Source organism: Gorilla gorilla, chromosome 2, assembly GCF_029281585.2.
Source record: "Gorilla gorilla gorilla isolate KB3781 chromosome 2, NHGRI_mGorGor1-v2.1_pri, whole genome shotgun sequence".
In the NCBI taxonomy this organism is placed as follows: Eukaryota; Metazoa; Chordata; class Mammalia; order Primates; family Hominidae; genus Gorilla; species Gorilla gorilla.
In genome coordinates, this window is record NC_086017.1 from 199,430,897 (window position 1) to 199,458,194 (window position 27,298).

The 27,298-nt window shown below is 40.5% G+C and overlaps 1 protein-coding gene across 14 annotated transcripts in view; it reads left to right on the top strand.

Annotated features, from left to right (window-relative positions):
* LPP (LIM domain containing preferred translocation partner in lipoma) overlaps positions 1 to 27,298 on the top strand; it is a 741,548-nt gene that overhangs the window by 193,898 nt on the left and 520,352 nt on the right. The gene's annotated exons all lie outside the window — the stretch shown is intronic.

Below are 27,298 nucleotides of genomic sequence, written 5' to 3' on the forward strand. Positions count from 1 at the left end.
ATCTGAATGCCACTCTCCTGGGGGACTGTTGGGAATGACACCAATCCTTGGCAGAAGAATACATTTGTCTTGAGTTTGCCAAGAAAATGGAGGCCAATGGAGAAAAAACATTTAAAGGAAGCATCATAGTTGTAAAATTTACCAGGTGCAATTTTTCTCCTAAAGTTAACCTGCTGAATCTGTACCTTCTAATGAGCTCTACTGTGTTTTATGTAATGTAACTTAACCAAAAAGAGGTGAAGTAGTCAATATGTAGAATAGTAACTTTGTAGAAGATTTGATATCATTATTTAGAGTACTATACACATTTATTCTGCTGAATATTTTGTTAATTCCTTTGGTATATTATATCTATGACCTCGAACTGCAACCATGACTTCAGTTGCACAGACCTTTGAGAAGAATAAAATTGGTTGGTATTGCCCCAAATTTGTAGGACTTAGAAAATTTAGAATTGAGAGGAAATTAAGGTGTTAGGTTTACATGATTTTCAAAGCTACTATCATATGTATATAATAAGAACACGTGCAGACAAGGTAGGTTATGTATGGACTATGAAATTTCTATAATTAAACCAGACATAACAGCCACTTAAGTTATTTAGATTTTCTTCTCATTCCTACAAAAAAAGAACATTGTTTTTATTTTTTTATTATTTATTTATTTATTTTTCAAGTGGAATATAAGCTAGTTTACCCAGGAAGTTTTTTTTTTTATTTATTTATGTGTTATTTTACTTTAAGTTCTTGGATACATGTGCAGAACATGCAGGATTGTTACATAGGTATACATGTGCCATGGTGGTTGCTGCACCCATCAACCCATCATCCAGGTTTTAAGCCCCGCATGCATTAGGTATTTGTCCTAATGTTTTCCCTCCCCTTGCCCTCCACCCGTCAACAGGCCCCGATGTGTGATGTTCCCCTCCCTGTGTCCATGTGTTCTCCTTCAACTCCCACTTCTGAGTGAGAACATGCGGTGTTTGGAAGCCATCATTCTCAGCAAACTAACACAGAAAAAGAGAACATTGTTTTTAAAAAAGGTAGTAGCAAAAAGTGTAAGAATGGCTCCTGTCCACCTTTTATTTCTTTTCTAGTCCACAAAATAACCCTGCAAAAACTTATTTCTAATGTTTTATTTTTATGGATAAATATATCAGAAAAGAATGTACTGTAGATACCTACTATCATAGTTTTTGACAGCTCTGTGAGGCAGAGATCTAACTTGTTCATTTAGAAACTGCAGTTATCACACTAACCTTCCCTCCGATGCCAATTGTTAAATATTAATAGAATAAGCTTTGAAAAGTAATTAACTGTATTCCCTGTCCCCACAGAAACCCATCTTGAAACTATCAAGAGGAGTTTTAAGCAAGCCCTGAAAGGTTACAAAAATTACTCTCAAGATAGAGGAATTTTCTCTCTTTCTCTTTTCGTTATATTTTGGAGGTGGGGAATGGTAGAGAGGGAATGATAGAAACCTCTCAAGTAACCTTTGGGAGGTGGAGAAGTAAATAGTCTGGGAGCATGCTGTAGAAATTTAAAATAATCCTGTGGCAATAATTGGTATCAGTGGCAGTAATGAAGAAAGAATAACAGTTTCAATAAATAATTAGACTTGACAGTATATGTGTCAACAGGTACCCACTTAATGAGTGTAATCATTGTTTTTCTCTGCTCTCAACGTTGATCCACTGACTGCGGTGTGTTCTCTGTCCCATTTCCAAACCAAATCTATTTAAAGCTGCACTCCACAGAATCTGAAACAGTATACCCTGTTTACTATTTAGAGCTGATACCTAATGTTCTTTAATAGGCAAGATCTGTACTTGAACGAGAACAGGCTTCTGGCCTCTTGTAGACGGTTGATTATCCCTGTTTTCCACAGGGTGATTCATTAGCAAGGATGAATAATACCCAATTAAATCTCATGGACTTGTTTATATTGCCAGAGTGAATTGTTTATTATAATTTGGTGGAAACAGTCCTAGTCTGCTTTAAATAAAATTAATCAGTTACCGTTTTTTGAAGTGGAGGTAGAGGCAGTAGTTATAAGTGAAATTACCTCTGTAATAACCTGAATAGAATCACATTGTTTTTGGGAGCAAAGCAGTATGTTGTATGTTATGTGCACCAGAAGCCATGAGAATGCTTTTCTAATCCCAGCTGTAATGTCACCTGGCTGTGTCACCTAGGCAAGTCACCTTCCCTCTATGAGGTCTGTTTCATCATCTAATGACAAAGTTGGACCAGTTGATCATGGCATTACTTCCGGTTAAATGTTCTCTTGTATATGATTTTATTTCCTAGCTAGTCCCTTCTCTCTCCTGGTGCCATGTTTCCAAAATCATAGGACAGTCCTATGACTCTACTGCATAGCCACTGTGGAAAATTCGTTATTTTTCTGCTTAGCTTTTGCTTCTTTTACATACCAGACATGCAGTTAATGACTTTTATTATGTATACTGTAAGAATGGGCATTTATACACCGGTAGCGGTAGTCCCTTACCCCAGCAACTTGCAATTCCTTGTTAGGAAAGAAAAGCTGTCTTCCTCCACGTTTCTTTACTCTGTGACATTGTTCCCTGATCTGGGTCTTATGAGAGGATCTGGTAAACTTCCCCCCTATTAAGACCGTTAGGAAGAGGTGGATGCTTCTTCCATTATTTGATTTTTCCAGAGCAAATCATTGGATCTGTAAAGGAGATCAGAATGTCAAAGCCAGAGGGGACTTCACGAAGTAATCTAAACAAATTATTTCATTTCACAGATGGAGATTTTAGTGTCTGGGAGGGAATCTGATTTGTCTAAAGTGTTTTTGACTGATCTTGGACTAGAATTCTTCTGACTACATAGTTGTATCTTTAAGTAGAGAAATCTTTTTCTATAAACTATCCTTTCACTTCCTAGTTCTTAAAAGGCCATTATCTTCGAGGCAAAACCAATTTCATTTTCAGCATGGGGATGTGAGATGTCCTTAAACATAAATGGACTCCAGGTATCTTCATTAATTTCATGAAGACATGGCACAGAGGGTTCTGGCTACTTTCTGCTCTCCGTGTTTATTAAAAGACTGTGGATTCCCTTACAGTTCTTCCTGTAAGACGTTGTTTGATGCTGACATCATCACTCTCCTCCACCCGCCTCCTGCCCTTTTCTGAACCAGTGAATTATAGGAATCTGAGAATGAGCTCCTGTTTACTTCACATTGTGGGGAACATTAAAAAAAAGAAGACAGATGAGGGATTTATAAGCAAGAGGACAGAAGAATAATAGCCAACACAATGAAGTCTAGTTCAAGGCCTGCAATTCCCAATTGCTGGGCTACACAGCATTAATAGCAGTGTCTCTCACCCTTTCAGACCCTTCTCTCTTATTTCAGACCCTTCTGCCTTATTCTTGTGGGGATGGGCTGGGACTGAGAAACAGCTAGTATAATCATTGCCAAAATGAAACTCACATGTACATGGGGGCTTCCAGATCTGGAGAAGAGTGTAGTAATTGTTACCCATCCGATAGAAGGTGCTTAGAGACCACTGGACCTAAGCACTTACCTGGAACCTCACAGTACAGAGGTTCAAAGAGTAGAAATCCGTTGACTGAGTCTGAGGTTCAAATCCTGGCTCTAATTAATTTGCTATGAGTTTAATGAATGCCTAACTTTCCTCTGAGCTGCACTTTCTCCATCTGTGAGATGGGAGGAGGAGGGTGGCATAGATGATGTCAAAGGAACCCTCTGATTTTCATGAGTCTCAGATTTGCCCAAGGACCTGCAGCGAATGTGCAGCCAAGCCAGATCTTGAATTCAGAGCCCCTTTTTCTGGTTTGAGATGGTCATCATTATAAGTTCCACTACCCATACTTTCCAAACAGTATGTTTGCAGCTTTCAGCCTTGTTTTATTAAATCTACTTTTTCTCTTTTATTTGACAGTCCCTTTCTGTCCAGGGACCTGCCTGAAGTAGCAAATCTTTTTTTTTTTTTTTTTTTTTTTTGAGATGGAGTCTCGCTCTGTCACCCAGGCTGGAGTGCAGTGGCACGATCTTGGTTTACTGCAGCCTCCGCCTCCCAGGTTCAAGCAATTCTCCTGTCTCAGCCTCCCAAGTAGCTGGGACTACAGGTGCACACCCCCATGCCAAGCTAATTTTTTTTTTCTTTTTTAAGTAGAGATGGGGTTTCACCATGTTGGTCAGGCTGGTCTCAAACTCCTGACCTCAGGAGTCCACCCGCCTCGGTCTACCAAAGTGCTGGGATTACAGGTGTGAGCCACCGTGCCTGGCCTAAAGTAGTAGTTCTTAATATACGTGTGTGTATGTGCGTGCACACGTGCATACACATGATCCTGTGTTTGGGGCAGATGTGAGGATTATGGAATTTTCAGAAACTCAGATGAATTTATGAAATAGTTGGAAAATGCAGAACTCCAGAAAATGCTATCAACAAGTTTAGGAGGTTTGTAGATGCTCTGAAGGCCATCCATGAGTTAAGCAAAGGTTTTCATTCTATGTGGGAAGTATGAGATGATATTTGAGTGGCATACATTTCCTTTTGCTGTTGGATTTTCCCCGTAGTCACCTATTGTTGTACTCTGAGTGTTAGGCTAGTTTTGTAGCATGACTTTTGGCATGTATGTATCTCAAACTATTGAGTGATATTTTAATATTGAAACTCTTATTCTACTTCATTCATTCACTCATGCATTCAAATTCAATTTTAATTCAGAATTTGCTAAATGCTAGACATCTCAATACATTATTGTATATAATCCTATAAAATAGAAAATTGCTAGGTGCTCAGAGAGGTTGAGTAATTTGCCCAAAGTTTTACAGCTAATAAATATAAAATCTGGATTTAAATCCGGATTTACTCCAAAATATGTGAATACCTCCAGAGATAACATTGAAGACAAATAGAGACAATGATGCAAGTTCATAAACCATGGAAATTTCTGGTAGAAAATCGTAGATGGGCCCCAGAGGAATACAGAGAATGTGTACTATGGGATTTTAGGAAGGGACAAGATCATACATTATGAATTACTTCATATCATAATTCATTAACTACATGTTTATCTGGCTCCTTAAGAAAGAATAAAAAAAGTTAGATAATCATATGAAACACATTATGCATAACTCAGTTTTTTTCTTGTTCTTCAAACTTCTGTCAGGTTAGTGCTCTCAATATATTTGGTAAGTGAGATGAGGAGATGAAGAGTAGTTAGGGTCATAGTGCCCTGATCATACTGAGTTTTCAACTAAATTGGAATTTCAGTGCTTTGGGGCATCTATTTTGTTCCCCTCCCCCCGGCCCACCCCCCATTATATTGAGCGTGAGACTTTTAACAGAGATAACTTCTGACCATGCACAGATCAGCACAAATGCAGATGTGAGCAGCTAGAATTTGGATGCTGCCAAGTTGTAATGACTGCCACATGTGTGAAGCTAAAGCTTAGCACCTGATGACCCACTGTGAGTGTGTGGGGGGGCCAGAAGAGTGAAAGGCAGGTCAGAGATGGAAGACGCCTCGGAGTTTGTCAATGGCAGTACCTTCGCCTTGCAGATGCAGAAATGGAGGTGGTTAGAAGGGGTAAGACTTACTAAAATTCACACAGCAGGTTAATGGCTCTCTGAGAATAATGGCAAAACAAGAACGAGGCTTTATACCAGCAATCTACAGTAGTATCTACTTTTATTTCCTACCTTTCCATTGGCATATACTCATACTGATAGGCTTGACAGGCAGATAAACCTGTATTTGAAGGTCAGCAGGATTAGTTGTGTGGCCTTGGATAAGTTACTTGATTTACTTGGGTCTCAGGTTTGTTGTCTGTAATAGAAACCATACCCTTTTTCTTTTCTTTCTTTTTTTTTTTTTTTTTTTTTGAGATGGAGTTTTGCTCTTATTGCTCAGGCTGGAGTGCAACGGCATGACCTTGGCTCACTGCAACCTCCGCCTTCTGGGTTCAAGCGATTCTCCTGCTTCAGCCTCTGTAGTAGCTGGGATTACAGGCATGAGCCACCACGCCCGGCTAATTTTTTGTATTTTTAGTAGAGACAAGGTTTCACCATGTTGGCCAGGCTGGTCTCAAACTCCTGACCTCAGGTGATCCACCTGCCTCGGCCTCCCAAATTGCTGGGATTACGGGCATGAGCCACCGTGCGTGGCTGAAACCATACCCTTTTAACAGGACTATACCAGTGTGCTGTTCAATATACAGAAATATTATCACCCATCTGATTAATAATCCTTATCACAGCCCAATGAGACAGGCACAGATGTTCTGCTTTTCAAGATTCTATTTCCTAACTTCATCTTGACAGTTGTAAGTCTCTTGCTTCTCAAAGTTTGGTCTGAGGACCGGAAGCATCAGCATTACCTGGGAGCTTGTTAGAAATGCAAATCTCAGATCGTACTCTAGAACTTCTGAATGAGAATCTCTATTTTAACAAGAGCCCCAGGTAGTTCATATGCTCATCAGTGTTTGAGAAACATTCACTTAGGCCCTCGCCCTATTTCAAGGCTATTGCTGTGGTGTGCTGACAATGCCTGGCATGCTGCCAGCATTCTTGGGGAATGCTGTACCACGCCTTGAGATAGCGGGGTCCGGGGGGCGGGGATGCTGTGAAGTCACTCCTTGGGAATAATGGAAGACTGGGTTGAAGGGATCCAGCAGGCTTTATCTTTTTAACACCCTTCGTTTCCTTAGAAGTTACTGTTCAGAAGGGGTCAAACTGGCATTGGATTCTAAGTCTTTCTGATCCGAAGTCCACGTTCTTTTCATTAAACCACGATGTCTCAGTCAAAAGGAATGCTGGTTTGTGGGTGATAACTGTTCATTCCCTGTAGTGTGAATATTTCCACACTGGCTGCTTTACCCTATTACTCAATTCCTAGAGGGGAAGAATTTTTTTAAAAAAATTTAAAAAGCCTGAGTTGAAAGCCAGGATCCTGCAGCTTAATCAGTTATTTTTGCTTTTTAATGAGGGTGACTATTGTGAAATAAGTAATTATTAATTACTCAAAACTAATGAAATATTTTAGTTTCCTTGCTCAAAAAGCATATGGATGCTAAAAGAAAGCATATGGGTGCTTTCTGGGAAGCATATTGGTGAATGGACAAATTACAGTGGTGCCAATATGCCTTTGCTGTCTGGCTGGGGCCATCAAAACGTGTGCTGGCATCTGAGTCCTCGTGTGTTTAAAGGGATTTTTTAAAATTCCCATTTGATAAGTGCCTGGGGTTGCCTCTGGAGTTACACAGCGCTGTCTCATCAATCTTTCTGCCATGCTTTCACTCAGACATTGCTGGCTGAGTATAAACTCGGTATAAACCTTTGCTGTAAGTAGCTTCTGTGGCTCTTTCTTTCCAGATGCCTCCTATCCTCTGCAATAGGTTCAGTGGGCCTGCCCCACGGATGGCAGGTATTGAGACTTTGTCTATACAACATTTTACCACAGTGATAAAAGCAGTAGCCGAAAAGGTGGCAGCACTGAGACCTGTCTGCTCCATCAGGGACTCAGTGCAGCTGTTGAATTGCTGCACTGCAAATTTCTTACTTGTAAAACTGGAATGATAATACCAGTGCTCCTGAGCTCACAAGCATGCTGTTCATCCAATTTGCAGTCCATGCCCTTTGCTCTTCCTCAACTTTCCTTCATGCCTCTTCCCCTTTGCTGCATGTTCAGCTGGTCTAGTAAAAAGCTTGATGGATTTGGGGGTGGCTGAAACCATTTTGCTTGCTCTGGGGATTGCACACTCCTAGGCTTGTCAGAGGCAGGCAACATGGCATGTTTTAGAAGATACATGGCTGAGTGTCCACGAACTGTGGCTCTCAGACCAACGTGACTTAGTAATCATTTACTCAACACCTACAAGCAAGGTAGCTTGCTAAGAAATTGAAGGAGGGAGCTGGCAGGTCTGTGGAGGTGAGTTTGATTCAGGGCCAGTCAAGACTTGGTGTGATGTGTGAGCTCAGTAATTATACTTTGAGAGAGACAGAATTTGGAGAACTCTTTCCTATTGGAGGTTTCTTATAGAACTAGGGACAAGAGCTGGCTTTGAAAGATTATTAATTGGACTTTGATAAGATATTACAAGGATTTGAATAGTAAGTCTCTGGCAGGCAAAAACCAGCTTGCAGTGGGACTCGGAAGCAGGCAAATATCAGGCATGTCTGAAGAACTGGGCATCAATCACAGACATGTGTAGCTGAGAGAAATCACTTCCTTTTGGTGAACCCTAGACTCTATCTGCAAAATGTGAGCTTTGAACAAGATAGTTCTCAGGAAGCCTCAAGAACTCTAGCTGAAATTCTACAAAGTCTCTTATCACACAGCCAGTTTATCCACTTAGCAAAATCCTGGCACTAGAATAGCAGCAATGGAGCAAGGCCTGGGACCCAGGTGTCCTGCCTCTATTTTATATTCTTCTTACTGTCCACAGAGCATTATGATGAAGATAGGTGGGGTGGACATTATTATTCTAGTTTTTAATGTATGAAACATAGGATATTAAGGGAATCTAAGACATAAAACGAATAAGAGATTTAACTATCCCAGATATTGATCACCCTTCCACCACAGAGGGCCAGCTCTTATAAAATGCACCCCCTGCCATTTTGCCTGTGTGGGCCTTGCTTTCCTGCCTGAGGAACCAGCACGTACCCCTTCTCCCACGAAAGTCATCCCTGTCTGCTCTTTGGCTCTGGAATTCAGTCTTAGCAATGGACTTTGTTTTATAATTAAACTTTATTTTGTATTGCCATCTTTCCATGTTTCCACCCCCATCTCATCCCTCATACATATTTTAAAGGCTTTGAATTTAAGGATTACTTTCTGCTTCTCTGAGTTCCCTGTAGCTCCTGGCACAGGGCCCCAGACGTAGTGCTCAGTAGAGAAGCAAATGACTATGTTCTGCAATAGTTTTTCTCTCTGCCTATTGCTTGTTTCTGAAATGGATATGAGACTTATAGGCTTAAAGAATTTCCAAACTGGAAAGGAAGTTAAAACCTATCTAGTCCAGCTCCCCCACCCCAGGGAAGAAATGACTTACTTAAATTTGCCTGCATAGTTAGTGGCAGTTCTGCAAATCGTGCCCACATCTCACCAAGCATTGGAGAAATGGTTGGCACTTGAGTCTCTTCTTAGGACTCTACAGGCTCTGTCTGGAGTCCTTGTTTCTATGAAGACCACTAAGAATAAAGGTAATACAGGTGCTGCTGCTGCTGTATTAAACAGATGGAAAGAAGTAGACATTCATTGTATGTCTGTTATGTGACAGGCCTTGTGACAGGTGTTTTCACATAGTTTAGCTTGGTCAGTCCTCAAAAGCTAGAATTCCCATTCCTCCATGATGGAGACAGATTGTTTCTAAATAGGACATTTAGCAGAAGCTCTTTCCTGTAAGCTCTGAAAGGCACTCGGTAGTGGATAGATGCTTCCCTCCTAGAACACGGGTGTAGGGCTCTGCAGAGTAGCATACATGGCTCTTCTAAGGGATATGGATTGTAGAGACTGTGAAAATAAGCAGAAGTTGTGATCAAAATTGGCATTGGGGGACTTGTGGTCACCCGAGTGTACCAGAAGACTGAGCTCTTCCGCTCTCCTTTCCACACATACATCTGAGTCTTTGGAGAGCTGCAACCTGAGTGCCTCGTTCTTGAGTGTCTGTAGCATTGGCTTTTACTTGCACTTACTACATTTTACTCCTGCCTCTTCCCTAGCTAGCCTCGACCTCAACGTATATTATTTTCTCCCCTCTTGTCATTTTTCTTCTATTACTTTTGCTTCTTCCCCTTCCTCCTTCTCCTGAGTTAACCTTGGGTGGCCTCAGGTCTTAAGGCTCTGTGATGGCAGAGTCTTCTGTATTGGACTGTGAAGATTCTGGCAGGGCAGACAATATACAAATCTGTTAAATACACAATAAAAATAGCTTATGATCTATGGGACTTGGTATTAAGCAAGATGATATTAACGAGGTTTGATTGCTGTTCTGAAATGTGGCAGCTGCGCACACATATTGGCTGCTTTTTCTCCCCACCTTTGGCAGCTTGTGAGCGGTGTTGCCATGACACTCCTTGGGCTCTGTTTAGATCAGCTATTTTCTGAAGGAGTCGCTGACCTTCCCCACAATAGAAGCTGTTGATGTGGTCACGTCAGTGCCTCTTCGGGAGCTGTGTGACTGGTGAGCCCCCAGTTGCCACTTGGAAATGGTTGGAAACTGTAGATCAGGCACAGACATTGAATGTTTAGGAGCAAGAAGGGCTTGTGAATATCCCGTACTCTCATTTGATGTGTGAGGACAGTGAGGCACATTATGCGGAGGTGACTTGCTCAAGGCCACAGAGTGCATGGAGAGAAGGCTGGGAGAGGAGGTCAGGTCTTGTTTCCCTGCTTGGTGATGTTCCAGCTGCACGGCACTGAGCCCTGCCTGAGCACGCACTTCAGTCCTGAAAGCTGCAGAGGGATGGGCTGGTGACACTGCCGTGCCTAGGAGTGGGCAGAGAAGGTGAAGACATGGAGAGTAACTCAGTGCAGAGGCAGCGACGGGAAAGTGAAGGAGAGTAAGAAGCCCAGAGTAAATGGCCAAGGTGCCACTAACATGTCCATCCACAGAAACTTTTCTGGGGGAGAATGTTTCTTATCAGATTCCGCAGATGGGTTCCTTGAGAAGTGAGTGCTTAAAGGGGCTGGGAAAGATAATCATAATGCCATGTTCTCACTGCTCTGAACCCTTTTCTGACCTCACATAAGACCTCACCTAAAACTTCCACAAGAGCCGTTCATTGTCAGTACCATGCTTTTTTTGGAGTACTGTATAATGTCAAGTATTTTTCCAATAGTTTATATGTGAAATGTGGTCTCCGCCACAAGATTACAGGGTCCTTGGGAGCAGAAATTGTGACTTAAATGGGCCTTTCTCCCTTCCACTTTTTATTCTTGCCCTGCCTTTTAATCAGGCACCTGGAAGAGATCTAAACACAGGATGAGCATCCAGTAAGTTTTTGTTGAGTTGAACTTAGTTGGATTCGGATGACCTCTAAAAAATGTTTACTAATTGCTGGTGAAAATTGGCAAATGGTAATTTTGTGGAAAAATGTTCTCACCGAATTAGATTTTGTTAAGAATTCTTACGTGTGATTATTTTTCATAAACCCAATACACTGTCTATTATTATCCTCATTTTACAATGAAGAAAAAAAATTCAATTGACTGCTCAAATTTACCTCTAGGAACAAGTGATGGAGATTTGATTTGCATTTAGATCTTTTGTCTCCAAATATTGTAATGTTGCTTCTACTTTCCCCCACTACATACCGAAGAGGTCTTACTTCATTGACAGTGGTTCAGCCTTCCGCTGAGGAGTCTTCAGTCTTTTTATGTTGTAATCTACCTCCTTATGAGTTTGGGAAAAGAATTATGGGGCCTCAGGTTTAAATGCTGTTGTGCTTTGGGTAACACTTTAGCTGATTTGTTTTCAGTAAAGCCAGAAGGAAAATACTGCATTTCTGTCTTCTTTAATTTCCTTAATTTGAAATGAGCCTTGAACTAGTTTGTAAGACTCCTTTAACTTTTAACAAATTTAGGCACATATGTAATATAAAGAAAAAGGCACTCTGCCCTAAATGAATTGACTAATTAAGCTGAGAACAAAACTAGACCACTTTTTTTTTTTTTTTGGTTTCAAAAAAAGGATGCAGGAATTTTTAAATGCTACAACTAAAACCCAGATTTTGTCTGATATTGATGTTCTGTAGGTTTTCTCAATATTTGCCATATTCATTAGATGATATTCATTATACTTTCCTAACTTTTATAGGATTTGGATGAGGTTTGTTGATAACATTCTACATTCTTTCTGAAAAAAAAAACACACACACACACACAAATGTCGAGCAGTCTTCTTTTTTTAATGTATATTCTCAGGAAAAACACCATTGACTAATTTAAATTTCAGTACGGAGGCAAAGCTGATCTGTAGTGAGTGTAACATCTTGTTAAATACAGGTTTCATGCTTCTTTTTTGTACCTTTCCAGGCTTTTAAGGAGGAGAATAATTTGAATAATAATGGCATAATGTCCAGAGGGAAAGTTGAATACGTAAGACAGATGCATGTGGGCCTATTTCTGTACTTTGTATGCGTGTCTCTATGTGGTGGCTTTATGGTTTTTAAAATAAAGTTTTCTGTATTTTCAATGTATATAATAACTTTGGAATTACCAAAGAAAAGTTGATATTGAGACTTGGGTTTTTAGTGGGGAGGAATGTATGTTTTATCTTTTCTTTTACAGTTTTAGGCAAAGCGAAACTTTAGAAAATTATATTATTTGAAGTTAGATGGAAACCAAACACTATCTTTATAGTTTCTTTCAGAAGAAACTTTGTCTTAGGAATCTGGGCACTCTTGTAAACTTTCTAAATTTCTTCAGCCCTCATTGATACCCACACTTTGCTTAATTCAGTTGAATCAGTTTACAGTGAACAGTGTCCCTGGGAACATTAATCAATGAACACACACACGCGCGTGCACACAGACACACACACACGCACACACACACACACACACACACAGAGGACAAAAAGGAAATAAAAGCATCACTTTGTACCTTCCTCAATTCAAACCTGTCTGCTTTCTTCAGAATTTCGGATGTATGTGTCTGTTTCTTCCAGTAGATTGGGAGCACCCTGAAGACAGAAGAGACATATGTATATATATATATATATTTTGTTTTTTCTTTTTTTTTAGACAGAGTCTCACTCTGTCACTAGGCTAGAGTGCAGTGGCGTGATCTCAGCTCACTGCAATCTCCACCTCCTGGGTTCAAGCGATTCTCCTGCCTCAGCCTCCCGAGTAGCTGGGACTACAGGCACCCGCCACCACACCTGGCTAATTTTTGTATTTTTAGTAGAGACAGGGTTTCACCATATTTGCCATGCTGGTCTCGAACTCCTGACCTTGTGTTCTACCCGCCTCGGCCTCCCAAAGTGCTGGGATTACAGGCGTGAGCCACCGCGCCTGGCTAGAAAGAAGAGACATTTTATGTATGATCGTCATAATGATTTTGTGAACTCAGGTGTAGTAAGGTAAATCGCCCTGGTAAAATCACTTACTGGGACTTTTCAGAATCTGTTTAGAAGTCATTCCATTACTCTTGAAATCCCTCTGCTTTATAGACTTTCTGAGAAATAAGGAAAGTCCATCTGCCTACTTGTCATAGAAATGGGTACTTTAGCAGTAAAATAGCCTGTTTACATACTGGCTCAAACTGTCAATGTAGGAAAAGGTTTCGTGTATTATAAAATGTTACAGAGCTAGAAAAAATATACACAAGTAATATATAGAGTGCATATATATGTACATATATATGATCTGTTCCTTGTCACAATATTTAACCCAAAGTGCTATTTACAGTAATGAATCAAAATGTCAGTCTTAAAAATATGAAGTGTCAAAGTGTTCCCACGTTGTAGAAAAGTTTGATGTGACAGTTTGTTAATCATATGACTATTCTATCAATGTGTCTCACAATGTCTTTTGCTCAACACTCTCGTAGGCTCCTCACACTTTTTTCATGAATTCCTAGCTTAAGTTACTAACCCAAGGAGCACATTTGAGTTGCGTGTCTCCCACACCTCACACAAAGGCGGCTATGTTTTGCTGTACTTAAAACTGAATGGATTTCACATTATTTTAGAGTGGTTTGATTTTGTGCCTGACGCATTTATGGATAGTAGCTTAAAAAATTTCTGTAATTTTGCTGTTTTCACTGCAGAATCATCAAATGAAACTTTAACTTATAGCGCGGATGTTTTGTGTTTCTCCAAGTTAAGTTTCCCAAGATATTAGATGTCCTTATTTGCTAGTGCCCATTCGTTGAACTTGGACACATTTTTGAATTTTTCTCAGCACATTGATGATCCCAACTTCTTTTTCCTACTAAAAGGGCAGAGTCTTAGAACATAAATATTATATATGTGGAAAAGGGCAACATAGTTTCTTTCGGGAGGATTTTTGGCCATGCTACTCACTAGTTTGTGGATCACACTTAATCTCTGTGCCTCCGTGTCTTCTGGAGAAAATTTAAGGGTGAAATTAGATTAGATCAGTGAATTTTTAAACTTACGCTCTAGAAGCCCTAGGGTTCTGGGTAGAAATGAAGCTCCAATGATTGAGTGTGGGGTGGGCAGTGGGGACTCTGGGCCCTTCCAACCAAGCAGCTCTGCTATTCGCTTGTTAAAATTAAGAGTTTTATAAACTGTTTCACTTAAAGAAAGGTTCTACTGCTTAACCTGCCTACCTGTTGGCATCACTGTCTTAAGTGATCTAGAGTCAGTGGCTTATTTCCCACAAGGATTCAGTGGGCAACTGTGGCAATAGTTCTTGGCTAACCTGGTCACTATGGAAGTTCTTTCCGTGGAAAAAGATTCTCCATCCTTCAATTTGAGATAAGATTTACTAATTGAGACCTCATTTGTTTCTGATTTTAATCTTTGCATCATTTTAGTTTTAATTAACTTTCCAACTTACCAGATTTTCGGGTTGACAAAGACCATTATTTAGAGAAACACAGGCAAAGGAAAGTCTGAAAGCTTTGGCTGGAATTTCACCTGCTTCTGGTCAAGAATATGAATTTTACTTCTTAAGGCCAAAGCGTTTCAACCATTCTGGGGAGGTGGGTGAATGCCCACAACTTGAACTTTTCATTCCATTGCTTTCCATCCTCAAGTCTCTCCCTTCTTCTCCATACACATGCAACCACCACCACCACCATGGTTCTCTTCGCGTGGCCTACGTATGTCCCCAGACATGGTGGAGCACAAATGTAAAAAGTTGTGATTTACAAACCAAGGTAGAGACTATAAGAAGGACAAAAATGATTAAGGGGCATGAGTTAGTGACACTAACAAAAAGCCTTCATGTATCAACATAAAAAAATCAAATTGAAGAAAATATTTTTCATGGACAGAAAACCTATCCTAAAGACAGGAAAGAAGGTGAACGGCTGTTTCACTAGAAGCTGAAACATCATTTCCAAAGTTGCTCAGGAATCAAACTATGGGATTAGATTCAACTCTTTTAATAGCTGAAATCTAGAAGGGAGAGAGTGGTTAAGTCTATAGTTTTATGAATGATGCTGAACTCTTTCTCACAATAAAATGCTCTTCTACTAACAAATTTAAAGGCTATGAGCACCCAGAAACAGCAGTTGCATGCCAAGTCAGGAATATTCTTTTTTAAAGTCACATGTCAGCCACTGGGGATGCACCTGGGTTTAGGCTGGAGGTTGGAGAGGGTTCATCCAAAATCCATGTACAAGATATTTATGCAAAATTCTGGAGTGATTCCTTGTTCATTCTCTGAAGAAACTGGTGAGATAAGGCAAGCATCCTAAACAAATGTTGAGCTCTAAAAATACCGTTTAAATAAAACAGAAAGCATTCTGAGTATAGTTTTGGCCAAAATAGAATAGTATAATAAATCATTTGGCTGGAGGGTATGACATGAGAATAAACAAAAAAACAGCATGTTTGCTATCTTTTCTGTTTATTTTACTTTTGCATCAACCCCCTTCTGCCTCATTTTTCTCCTTGCTAGAGTGTGGAAGGATCTTGAATTCAGGGCCTTGTCTGTCTTGTTTTTCAGCTGGCTGGAGTCACACCTGACTTATTTATGAGCTCAATAAACATTATGAATGGATGAGCAATTTTGAAAGATTAACATATTGAAGGAAAAAAATGACGTAAATCTGAAAAATTCTGACATGGCCACTTCTAAACTCTCTGGGACTTGTACTAAATGCTTATAGATTTAGGTAGCATTCTGAGCATTACCTCACTTTTTCCTTTCAACCAGCCTCTGAGGAAGGTACTGTTATTATCACCATTTCACAGAGGAAGAATTGAGATCCAGAGATGTTATATAATTTGCCCAAGGTTACATAATAATAATATAATAGCTAAAGCCAGGATATGAACTCAGGTAGTCTGGATCCAGCAGCTTCTCTCTTAACTACGAAGCTATATTGTTTCCACATGGTGATTATAATTATAACTGCCTGTTCTACTTTCCTGTACGTTGTAAGGCTGAGTTTAGGTGTGAAAGGATTAGGGAAGAAGTATATCAACTAGTGAAGGCGAGACAACACACAAACAACTATAATTTAAAGTAGATAGAAACTTGCAGAGAAAGTTCAGAGAAGAAAAAAGAACTATTATTTCCACTGGGGTGAAGGGCAGGAGTCAAAGAAGGCTTCCTGTGGGAAGTGACTTAGTTTGGCCTTGAATGAGTAGAATTATAGTAAAGGGAGATGCTTTCCAAGTAAACAGAATAAACAGTGGAAGAGATGCCAGTCTAATGCTGTTGAGTTTAGCAGATTCTTTCCGAAAGAGTGTGTGCTAAGAAGTGGGGAGTGGAGAGGGCTTGTGGTGGAAGGAGGTGGAAGCCCTGAGAAGGGATCTGAGTGGGAAGATGCAAGCGTTCCAAAAGCATCTTCACAATCTCTCTGGAGGTCAACCCTGGGCAAAATGTTGCTTTTGTCATGCTTTAACTCATTAGTTTTTGATGCATTGTCCGCAAAGACTAGTCCAAGGAGGTGCCACTCCAGAAAGAGTGGCCACATGAGTCTGGAAAATGCTGCACCCTCTGGTGCTCTATTAGGTGCTGACAGTGCGTGTTAACATGCCCAGTCTTCGAGGAAGTCCTCTGAGACAGCAATCACCTTGCTTTCTTTGACTGTAGACCTGGTTTGTTGTTTTACTTTGAGCAAACCCCTGTTAACATCCCTCAGAAGACACACTTCAGGAGCCCTCTTCCAGCCAACCAGCTGGACTAATTTGTGTAAACTTTCCAACAAGTTGTGTGCTTCTGCTGAACACAGGTCGTCTCAGAGTAAAACTTGCTCCATTCTCAGGACAGCCAACAGTCCCCTTTTGAAAGAAGTTAGAGCACGTTTGCCTATAGAAATTGTTATGTGTCAGTTAGAAAGCAAGCTGCATCCGAGGTAACAAACTTGAGGAGCTGCAGCCCCTCTGACGAAGTAAAAGTGAGAAGCAGGAAGTGAAGGAGTCTCAGCTCTTGAAATAAAATGTGCATACGGGTCAGAGTTGCCAACCACAAGAACTCTAGCTGGCTGCCCTGAGAACATATTAGGAGAAAACATTGTTAAAGTCAGCACCTGACCTATTAGCTGCAGGGGCAGCTCATTATCTTTTTTATTCTTTCACCCTGCATTGGCCCGAAAGGGGAAGAGAGGCAGTAAGTGGACTGTAAAGAGTGCTTATTCCACTCTGGGCAGGTCATTAGAATTGTCATGTCAAATTCCCTTCCTTAATCCCCTCAACTACCCAATGGAGTCAGGATTATTAATCTCTTCCTCTATACGTGAGGACAGTGAATCCAGAGTGGCTTTCTGGTGCTGAATAGATCATGTTGTTTTACAACTTGAGCTTTTCCCTTGTTCCTTTCCCTATTTGTCTGCTGAACTCATCTGTCTCCAGGTTGTAAATGAGATTCTCCTCTGAAGAGCCTCTGAGCCCCCTGTAACTCTAGTCTTGTATTGCATGATGATACTCTTGTTCTTTAGGTTTATACCTCTTTCTCCCCTTAAGACCTAAAACTCGATCTGGGTTACTCTAGAGCGCACATGTTTATATTGCACTGCTCTGCCCACATTCCAGCCTTCTCCACTTTAACATATGACTTTATGATAGCTTTTTAGACTCAGTCCCTCACAAGATACCTCTTTTTCAACCCATTATTTTAGACCTTCTTTACTTGACATATTTTGAGTTTTCTGGATTCTAGGCTTCCTTATTGTTAGTGTCACTTTCCCCCACTTCTGTTACATGTCTGTTACCTTCTTGCTATTTGTTTAGGTCCTACCTTAACTTTGAAGGAACACTTTTCAAACCCGGCCTGCATCGGAATTAGGAATCCCACCCTCAGAAGTTATGGTTTAGTAAACCTGAGAGAGTGTGGGAGAATTCGTATTACACTCCCAGATGATCCTGAAACTGTCATTCTGTGGGCTTATGTTTATTAGCACTTCTTTAAAGCATAGTTCAAGACCTCTGTTTTCCAGGATATTTAACTATCTTAGTCCAAAGTCTTTCCTTTCTTCCTTGCCTCCTTCTCTCTCTCCTCTTTGTCCTTTCTTCTTCTCTTCCTCCCTTCTTTCTCCCACCCTCCTCTCTCTCTCTTCTCATGAAGTCCATATGATATCCTGTCTGAATTACATAACTTTTTTTTTTTCTTTTTGTGGAGATGGGGGTCTCACTATGTTGCCCAGGCTGGTCTTGAATTCCTAGGCTCAAGCGATCCTCCCATTGAAGCCTTCCAAAGTGCTGGGATTACAGTCATGAGCCACCACATCTGGCCTGAATTAGACAACTTCTTATTTATGTGAATCTCAGAGGCTCCATCATCCACTTCTTAAGCCTGGTAAACACTTTTATTAGATAAGAGAGACAGTTTTGCATAAATGAACAAAAATCTAGATGAAAAGTTCTCGAATCCTGAATCACATCTTGCCATAACCTCTTACTAGCCGTGTGTTCTTGGACATCTTATGGACTTGAGTTTCCTTGTCTCTAAAATAATTATTCCATTTCCCTTGTACTGCAGAAGCTCATGAAAAAGGTCAAATGAGATAGCGGGTGTATAAAGTGCTACACAAATGCAATGATGCTAATAGTAAATTACTGTTGATGTTTTCTTTGTTTCTGTACAGTTGACTCATTTGCTTTATCATTAATGATGAGGCATGAAAGAAATGCTGCTTGTTTTTAATGAACTGTGGAAGACTAGGTGGAGCTGACGGGATGTTGGGATTTCAGGAAAGCTCTTTTAGGTTTCTGGAAATGATACTCATACCAATAGTTGTGAGCTTAGGTTGAAGAGCAATGTTATATTTATACTATAATTTTTCTTCAAATAAACTGTGATAAAGATTTTGAATATTACTTTCATATTCTGAACTTCTCATGTACACTTGAAAAGAGTCATGAAATAGTAGTAGCGGTTGCCATTTATATAGGGGTCGTAGGGTGTTGTTATGGTTAAATTTATAAATCCTTAAAATTATGATTTCTATCACAAAAATGCCTAAAAGGGTGCATTCTCTAGGTTTTTTCCTTCTTTCCTTCCCTTCCTTCCCTCCCCTCCCTCCCTCCCTCCCTCCCTCCTTCCCCTCCCTCCCTCCCTTCCTTCCTTCCCCTTTCCTTTCTTCTCCTTTCCTTTCCTTTCTTCTCCTTTCCTTTTCCTTTTCCCTTTCCTTTCCTCTCCTCTCCTCTCCTCTCCTCTCCTCTCCTCTCCTCTCCTCTCCTTTCATCTTTCCTTTCCTTTCTCTCGCTCTGTTGCTCAGGCTACAGTGCAGTGGCACAATCTCGGCTCACTGCAACCTCCACCTCCCGGGTCCAAGTGATTCTCCTGCCTCAGCCTCCCAAGTAGCTGGGATTACAGGTGCCCTGCCACCACACCAGGATAATTTTTGTATTTTTAGTAGAGATGGGGTTTTGCCATGTTGGCCAGGCTGGTCTCGAACTCCTGACCTCAAATGATTTGTCCATTTTGGCTTCCCAGAGTGTTGGGATTACAGGCGTGAGCCACTGTGCCTAGCCCCTCTTAAGAAACCTGTCTATTCCTCAAGTGCTTACTCTGCAAAGCCTAGGTCTGCCACCAAGGAATAAAAATATGGCTAAATGTACTTCCTTTCCTCCCAGAGTTCACTGTTCAATAGGGGACACAAACACATAAATAACTAGCTCTTGCACCAAGCGAAATGTACAGTGCGACAAAGGAGAGGTACAGATAGTAGGCTGTGGGCCCGAAGGAGGGTTTCCGTGGGCGTGAGTATGAAGGAGGGGTTTCCTGAAGGAGGGGGTACTTGAACATTCCTTTTGAAGACTAAAAGGATGTCCGCAAATGAAATTTAGGGTAGAAACATGCCAGAAAAAGGCACAGTGTTTTCAATACACTAGGCATTTCTTAAACTATTTATAGCTGAGGTTATGGGAAAAGAGATAGTAGAAATATGAGAATATCTTCTCCAAAGATTCCATCTGACTATGCTTATTTGACTGCTTTTTGTGTTTGTCTTCTTTACTGGATATCCTTTTTGCCGCTTCCTTTCTGGAATTTTCTTTCCTGGCCATTAGCCTCTCTCTCCTACGCCGTTGCCTCACTCTCACGCCATACTCCTTTGGACGTCCTCCTTCTCTTGTTTCCTAATACTTTTACATCCCCTTCCATCCTTTACTCCTTAGCTTTTGTTTTTATTTGCAGTATTAAAGATAGCCTCTTTTTATTTCCCTGTAGTGATTAGATTGACGTGTTTACAATATGAACACACAGGTTTTCTCTTCTTCAGGCTCTGAATCATCAAGTTCACAACGCCATGTCTAGTCAGTACTTCTATGTGTATAGTGCCCATTGTGGCTGAGTAGAGATAAGGTCACTGGGGAAGAAAATAAGTTGCTAAAATCTGTTGTAATACGTCAGCTTCCAGGTTTGTCTGAGGATGCAGTGGAAACCACGTTCTGTGGCCAGCATGTCAGTAGCTTTTGATGATCAGAGCCTTCCATTTTGATACTTTAAAATAATGTAATGTAAGTTCACATCAACTGAATCCAGACAATTTCACTATCCACCACATTATTAATTCCAGATGGGAAAATTCATCAGGGCTCAAATTTTGTTTGAGACCCAACTGTTTTTTAAATTATTATTACAATTATTATCTATTTATTTTATTTATTTTTTTTTTACAACTGATGGGAAGGGAAATTTAACAGCTGTGTGATTAGCAGGGCATGAAATTAAAAATGTTTTGCACAGAATCAAGAGGTTGTTTACTACAGAATTTGTCATCTGAGAATTAAGTGTCATTAAGACTGCCCACAGGATGATCTCTTTCACCATTCAAGCTTTGATTTCCACACCCGGTTTTTTGCTAAAAGGCCTTTAACCTTTTCTGGAAGGAAAATGCATGTGGATTTATCACGAAGGTACCATCAGCATTTCAAATGCTAAGTCAAGGTAAAAACGACACTCTTGTCTGTCACAAAATTACAGTACAACTAGATGTTCAGCCTCACTGCTCTCAGCAAAGAGTGAGTTCCAATTTGAGGAAATCAGGTAAATTAGAAAAGGCTGCAACCAGATTAGTGGCTTCACTCTTTCCCTCTAAAACTGTAGGAGTTTCATATTTCCATCAAGGCAGCTCAGGTCCCTAGAGCATGATGTTTACCCTTACATTTTCCTAGGTGTATGGGCTCTTTACGTCTTTGGTCTCTTTGCAAATGCCCTCCTTCGACTGAGCTCTAGAAAGTACTCTGTCCTGGGCTGAGCGCAGTGGCTCACGCCTGTAATCCCAGCACTTTGGGAGGCCAAGGCAGGCAGATCACGAGGTCAGGAGTTCAAGACCAGCCTGGCCAACATGGTGAAACCCTGTCTCTACTAAAAATACAAAAATTAGCCAGGCATGGTGGCGGGCTCCTGTAATCCCAACTACTAGGGAGGCTGAGACAGAAGAATCCCTTGATCCTGGGAAGTAGAGGTTGCAGTGAGTTGAGATGGCGCCACTACACTCCAGCCTGGACGAAAGAGTGAAACTCCCTCCCCACCGAAAAAAAAAAAAAAAAAAAAATACTGTGTACTTGTTCCTTTGGGCAAGATGTTGGCAGTTTTCTGCAGAAGCATGGTCAGGCACGTTAGCTGGACTGTCTTGGTCGAGGTTTGAAGGCAATGCCATTTGCTTGGGCAAGTTACATGGACTCTCTGCAGTTCATTTGCCTCATCATCCTCCAACTTAATGAAGGTAATGACAGTATCTACCTCAAGGATTACTTTGGGGATTCAGAGTTATTACCAAAAATGTTTAAGGCCCTGCCCGACTCATTGTTTATGCTCAGTTAATGTTAGCTATCTCCATGCTTTTCAGTCAATATATTGCATTGTGTTTGGAAGTCTTCATATCTAGTTTCATACCTGACACAGACTTGCTTAACTTCTGCCCTGGAATCTTTTTTCTATCCCTGTCTTACTGTCTTTAATAGAGCCTTTCTTGTTTGATACTTATTTATATACTTGCCTTAGTTCGTTTTTTAGACAAATTTTATTTTCATATTTGTTGAATTAAACCGGACACAGCTTCTACACTTATGGGGTTTCCTTTTTGGGAGAATGGGGCTGGTGACAATTAATGCAGAAAACTTTTATTGGAGATAGACATGCAAAAACACTCAGAGATAGAGTTGAGAAATTTGTAGTCATTAGAGGAGAGAGATGTTAGTTTTGGCTGGGATTGGAGTTAAATGGAGAGAAAATAAAGGAAGACTTTCTGGAGGAGGAGGGTTTTGATCTGGAACCTGCACGCTCATTAGAATTTGAATTCAACCTGGCAGAAAGGGGAAAAGACTTCCCAGGCTGAGTGAAGTTTTGGAGCTGCACATTTTATTTTATTTTTCATATTTGTTTCCTGCTGCCCTCTGGCCACCATTCAGACCGTTTGCAGGCCTGTTATTGTAGGTGGGACCTAAGTTCCAGCACCAGTAGATGTGTGAGTGAGGCTTTTATAGTATCGATGTCTTGTATTTAAAATGAACAGAGGAGGAAGCCCTGGAGTCCATTCTAATAAATGTATTTCAAAGGGGGCTTTCTTCTTTTGTCTGAGTGAGAGGCAGGAAGAATAGGAATGATAGAGGCAGCAAGTGTTGGATGTCTGTAGAAGAATCATAGAGTTCTCTTTAGAGCACTAAACAGAGGGCTAATAAAGGGCTATTGAGTCCTCTTTATGTTTTTTTCCTCTCTCAGATGAGTTTTAAGGGTAATAGAAGTGCTTTTTTTTTTTTTTTTCTGGTGATCTCTTAATCTTACTTTTCTCTCTTTATCTCTTCCTTTTCCTAGAAGCTAATATTAAAACCACTCTTGTCCTCTGCCATTAAAAATAAATCTGGGTAGGTTTCAGCAAGAGAGTATTTCCTAGAATGCATTATATTCTGGGCAGTAGAAGTGTATGTTTAAATACTTTTCCTGTAGAAGGTCATTATGACAACAGGGGATGCCACCAGCAACCCTGCAGTATGTGGTGAATGTGTTTCCACACTGTGTCTGTCTTGCCTCTGCTCTCTGCCATGTCAAGCTGATTTTAAGTTTACCATCACTTTTAGTATGTGACTTGATGAGGCACCATAATGTGTGTGTTGCTGGCCAAACATTACATGTCATGGCTGTAGAATCATGAGACTGGAGTTTTAGCCTAGACCTTAGAACACGTACCTGCAAGAGGTAGTTATTCGAGCAGCAGTCTTTGTGAGACTGGAATTCAGGCACAGGGAACACTTGTTCCTAAGTTGCTGCCCCGTTGCTCAAAACATCTTGGTAATGTCTTTCTTTCTTTCTTTTCTTCTTCTTTTTTTTTTTTTTTACTCTGTTGAATGTTATCTTTTATTTTGTTTTTATTAAAAAATCAATTTCCAGCTTTATCAGGATATAATTGACGAAACCAAAGTTATGTATAGTTAAGGTATACAGCATATTTTGATGTACATTGCATTGTGAAATGATTACCCTAGTCAAGCTAATTAACATAGGCATCACCTCACAGTTACCTTTCTGTGTATGTGGTGAGAACGTTTAAGATTTACTCTATTAGCAAATTTCAAGTGTACAATACAGTATTAACTACAGCCACCACACTGTGTATTAAATCTCCAGAATTATTCATTTGGTATCACTGGATCTCCCTTTGACCAAGAACCAAGATCTCCTCATTCCCCTGGTCCTGGTAGCCATCATTTTACTCTGCTTCTATGCGTTTGACTTTTTTAATTTGCACATGTGAGTGAGGTCACGCAGTGTTTGTTTTTCTGTGCCTGGCTCATTTCCTTAAGCAACATTTCCTCCAGATTCATCCATCTTCTCGTAAATGGCAGGATTTCCTTCTTTGTTAAGGCTGAATAACATTCCACGTGGTAATACACCGCATTTTCTTTATTCACTCTTCAAGTGATGGACATTTAGATCGATTCCACATCCTGGCTATTGTGAATAACGCAGCAGTGAACATGGGAGTGCAGGTGTCTCCTTGAGACACTGATTTTGCCTTAGAGGGGATTCTGGGGCTGGGCTCCGTGGTGAAGGGCACTCTCTTTCCCTCACCTGGAGGTTATGTCAGCGGTGTGCTGGGGGTTGTACAGGTCATGTTAAGCTGTCCTTCCTGCCTTCCTCAATGCGTCATTTCTTATTTCTATGTTCCACCCAGGTGCTGCACTCTCTCGCCTGAATTCCTTAACGTGTGTGAGGTATTTTGGTGTGTGGCTAGTTGTTTAGAAGTTTCTGAGAGGGAATGAGTGCTGGAAACTCCTATTTTGTCATTTGCCAATGTAACCCCACGTTGGAATTGTCTTCAGAGATAATGAAGAGCCACTGCCAAAATCACAGAATCATGAGATGTGAAAGCGGGGAATCTGTTTAGCTCACATGCGTGTGAGAAAGCTGAGACCCTGAGACAAATACTGGCCTGTGCTGCAGTCTTTCAGTTAGACAGGGACAGCATCAGTTCTCATTCCCTTGTTAGCTCTGTGCCTGATGTCTTCTCACTGTTTTGCTGCATTATAAAGAATTGATTTTTTTTTTTTTTTTTTGAGACGGAGTCTCGCTCTGTCGCCCAGGCTGGAGTGCAGTGGCGCGATCTCGCCTCACTGCAAGCTCCGCCTCCCGGGTTCACGCCATTCTCCTGCCTCAGCCTCCCGAATAGGTGGGACTACAGGTACCCGCCACCATGCTCGGCTAATTTTTTGTATTTTTAGTAGAGACGGGGTTTCACCATGTTAGCCAGGATGGTCTCGATCTCCTGACCTCATGATCCACCCACCTTGGCCTCCCAAAGTGCTGGGATTACAGGCGTGAGCCACTGCACCTGGCCAGAAAATTGATTCTTAGTTGAGCCTATGAATAGTTAGGAAAAAAAAAAGAGAAGAGAGAAAGTTCCCCTTAGCATGGCCTATTATCACAGGGTATGTTTGTAGCAGAGGGAGAACCCAGTCCTTATAGAGTGGGTTATGGCTTCTTCTACATTCCAAGAAAATCTCAAGAAGTAGAAATCACTCTGTCAAATATTTTAGTTGCCTATTGTCACATCTATTATAAAATAGATCTGGTATAGATAAAAATAGAGTTAAACATACTAGTTAATAGATATATCTGGTGTGGATAAAGAGTTTAGCATACTAGTTAATATATAAATATGATGTCGATAAAAATAGAGTTAAATGTACAAGTTCCTAATTGGATTGTAGAACTTAACATTCAGGAGTAAGGATGCTGTCAAGTCTAAAGCTATGCCCTTATCCTAGTCAGTTGTTATATTCATGGCAGCCTTTTCTAAAATGTGCTCCATGAAATACTAGGCTCATAAATGGTCAAATCACTGTGGGACTCTTGCTATTATTTCCACCCATTGTGGAGATTCTTGATGCATCCCCAACAAGTTTAACTCTGAGAAGTCGAACAGGCAAAAGCAATAAGCACAACTTTCTTTTCTCTTATGTTAGATTCAGGTTTTGTCCAATTTATTTTATAATGGAACCATTTTGTGGATGATTTCCCAGACTTGTGTTCTGTGAAACATTCTTTGGATAGCATGACTTTATTGTTAAAATTCTTAAGGTTCACATCTGTCATCTTATAATAATCTTGTGTGAAATATAAAGTCATTTGGGCTAAACTGTAGACCTCCATCTGCCCTCCCTTCCCCACAGGAGAAATTACAGGTTTATTTAAGGATCAAACAGTTTTGAAATGAAATGTTGTTAGGAGGGGGAAATAAAAACCTTTCAGAGCTTAATAATTGTAGAAAGAAGACAGTGTTATACCAGCCAAACCAATTTTGTGAATTAGCACTTTAACTCAGAGAGTTGTTCCTGAAAATAGCTTGTTTTTAAGCAAAACTTTGTTGGCTTCTGGTGGTACACTTTTTCACCATCAAAGGCACAAATATGGATGATTTTAAACTGTGGCATACTTTTTTTGCATTCAAAACCAGGGCTTGTGGAAGAAACAACACCCTTTTTTAACTTTTCAGAAACAGTTGGCTTGACCATCATGGCTTTTTTTTTTTCCCTATTTCTTTAGGATATTAGCTTTTCGTTAAGCTGGAAGGGTCCTCAGAGACCTTGTCCAAGCCCACCCTTGACAGATGAAGAAATAGAGGGCCAGAAGGCTTTCGTAATCTTTCCAAGTCTTTTTATTAGTTACTGACAAAATCAGAACTAAAGTCAAGGTCTCTTACTTACCTGTCATTTACCTGTTCAATGCCTCTTTTGTTTGTACACTCTGTTAAAAAGAAAGAGGTTAACTGTTTCTTTTGGTTATAACTGTTATACTACAAACACACACACACACACACACCCACACACACACAGAGAGAGAGAGAGAACAGATGAAAGCCATGATTAGGAACATTTTATGCTCAAGGTGACAAGACCCTCTATAGGACCTCGAATGTCTTCTTTTCTAAAGAACTTCATCTACCTCGGGTCAGTCCTTTGATACTATTCACTTTGAAAACTGGTTTACCTGAAAGGAAGAGGTGTGTGTGAAAGAGAGGGTCACCCGCCACATTTTATCTCTCTGTCTTATTTCAGGCAGACAGATTCACTACATCAAGATGGTGTTTACAGTTATCGCCATGAGATGAACTAGCTCATCTCCAAGTGCTTAAGGGATATTGCCTAGTTATAAATCATCACGTGATTCTCTCTCCTCCCACCCCCATTTACAGCTTCTTTCTTCTTTCTCCACTGCCCATGTCTAAACCTGGGGAACTATCTCACTGCATAGACAGAAAAGGAAGGTCAGATCCAAGGTAGATCTTTCTTTCTGCTAGGTTTAACCTAGTGGTAGCAACAAAAACAGTTCTCATGCCTCTGAGTTTCTTGTTTTAGGCAGAAGCATTTGATAGGTTAGGGATCACAGGAAAGGTTTTTTTTTAAAATTCTCCATTAAGAAGATGCTAATGTACTTGTGAAGGCAAGTACATTAAGCTTAGTAATGGAAGATATGGGTTCTAAGCTGCACCTCTCTGCCAACTAGTAGTGAGATCCTGGGGAAATCAAACAATCGTTTGGAACCACATGTGGCCTAGTCTTTTCATTATGACTTCAGGAGTCATAATTCTTGTCTTGTCAACCTCCTGGGGTTGTAGTGAGGATTGAGATAATGGATATGAAAAGGCTTGTAAACTACAAAGCACCTCATACATATGTGTAAGGCATTGTTATTATCAATAATAATAGCAAC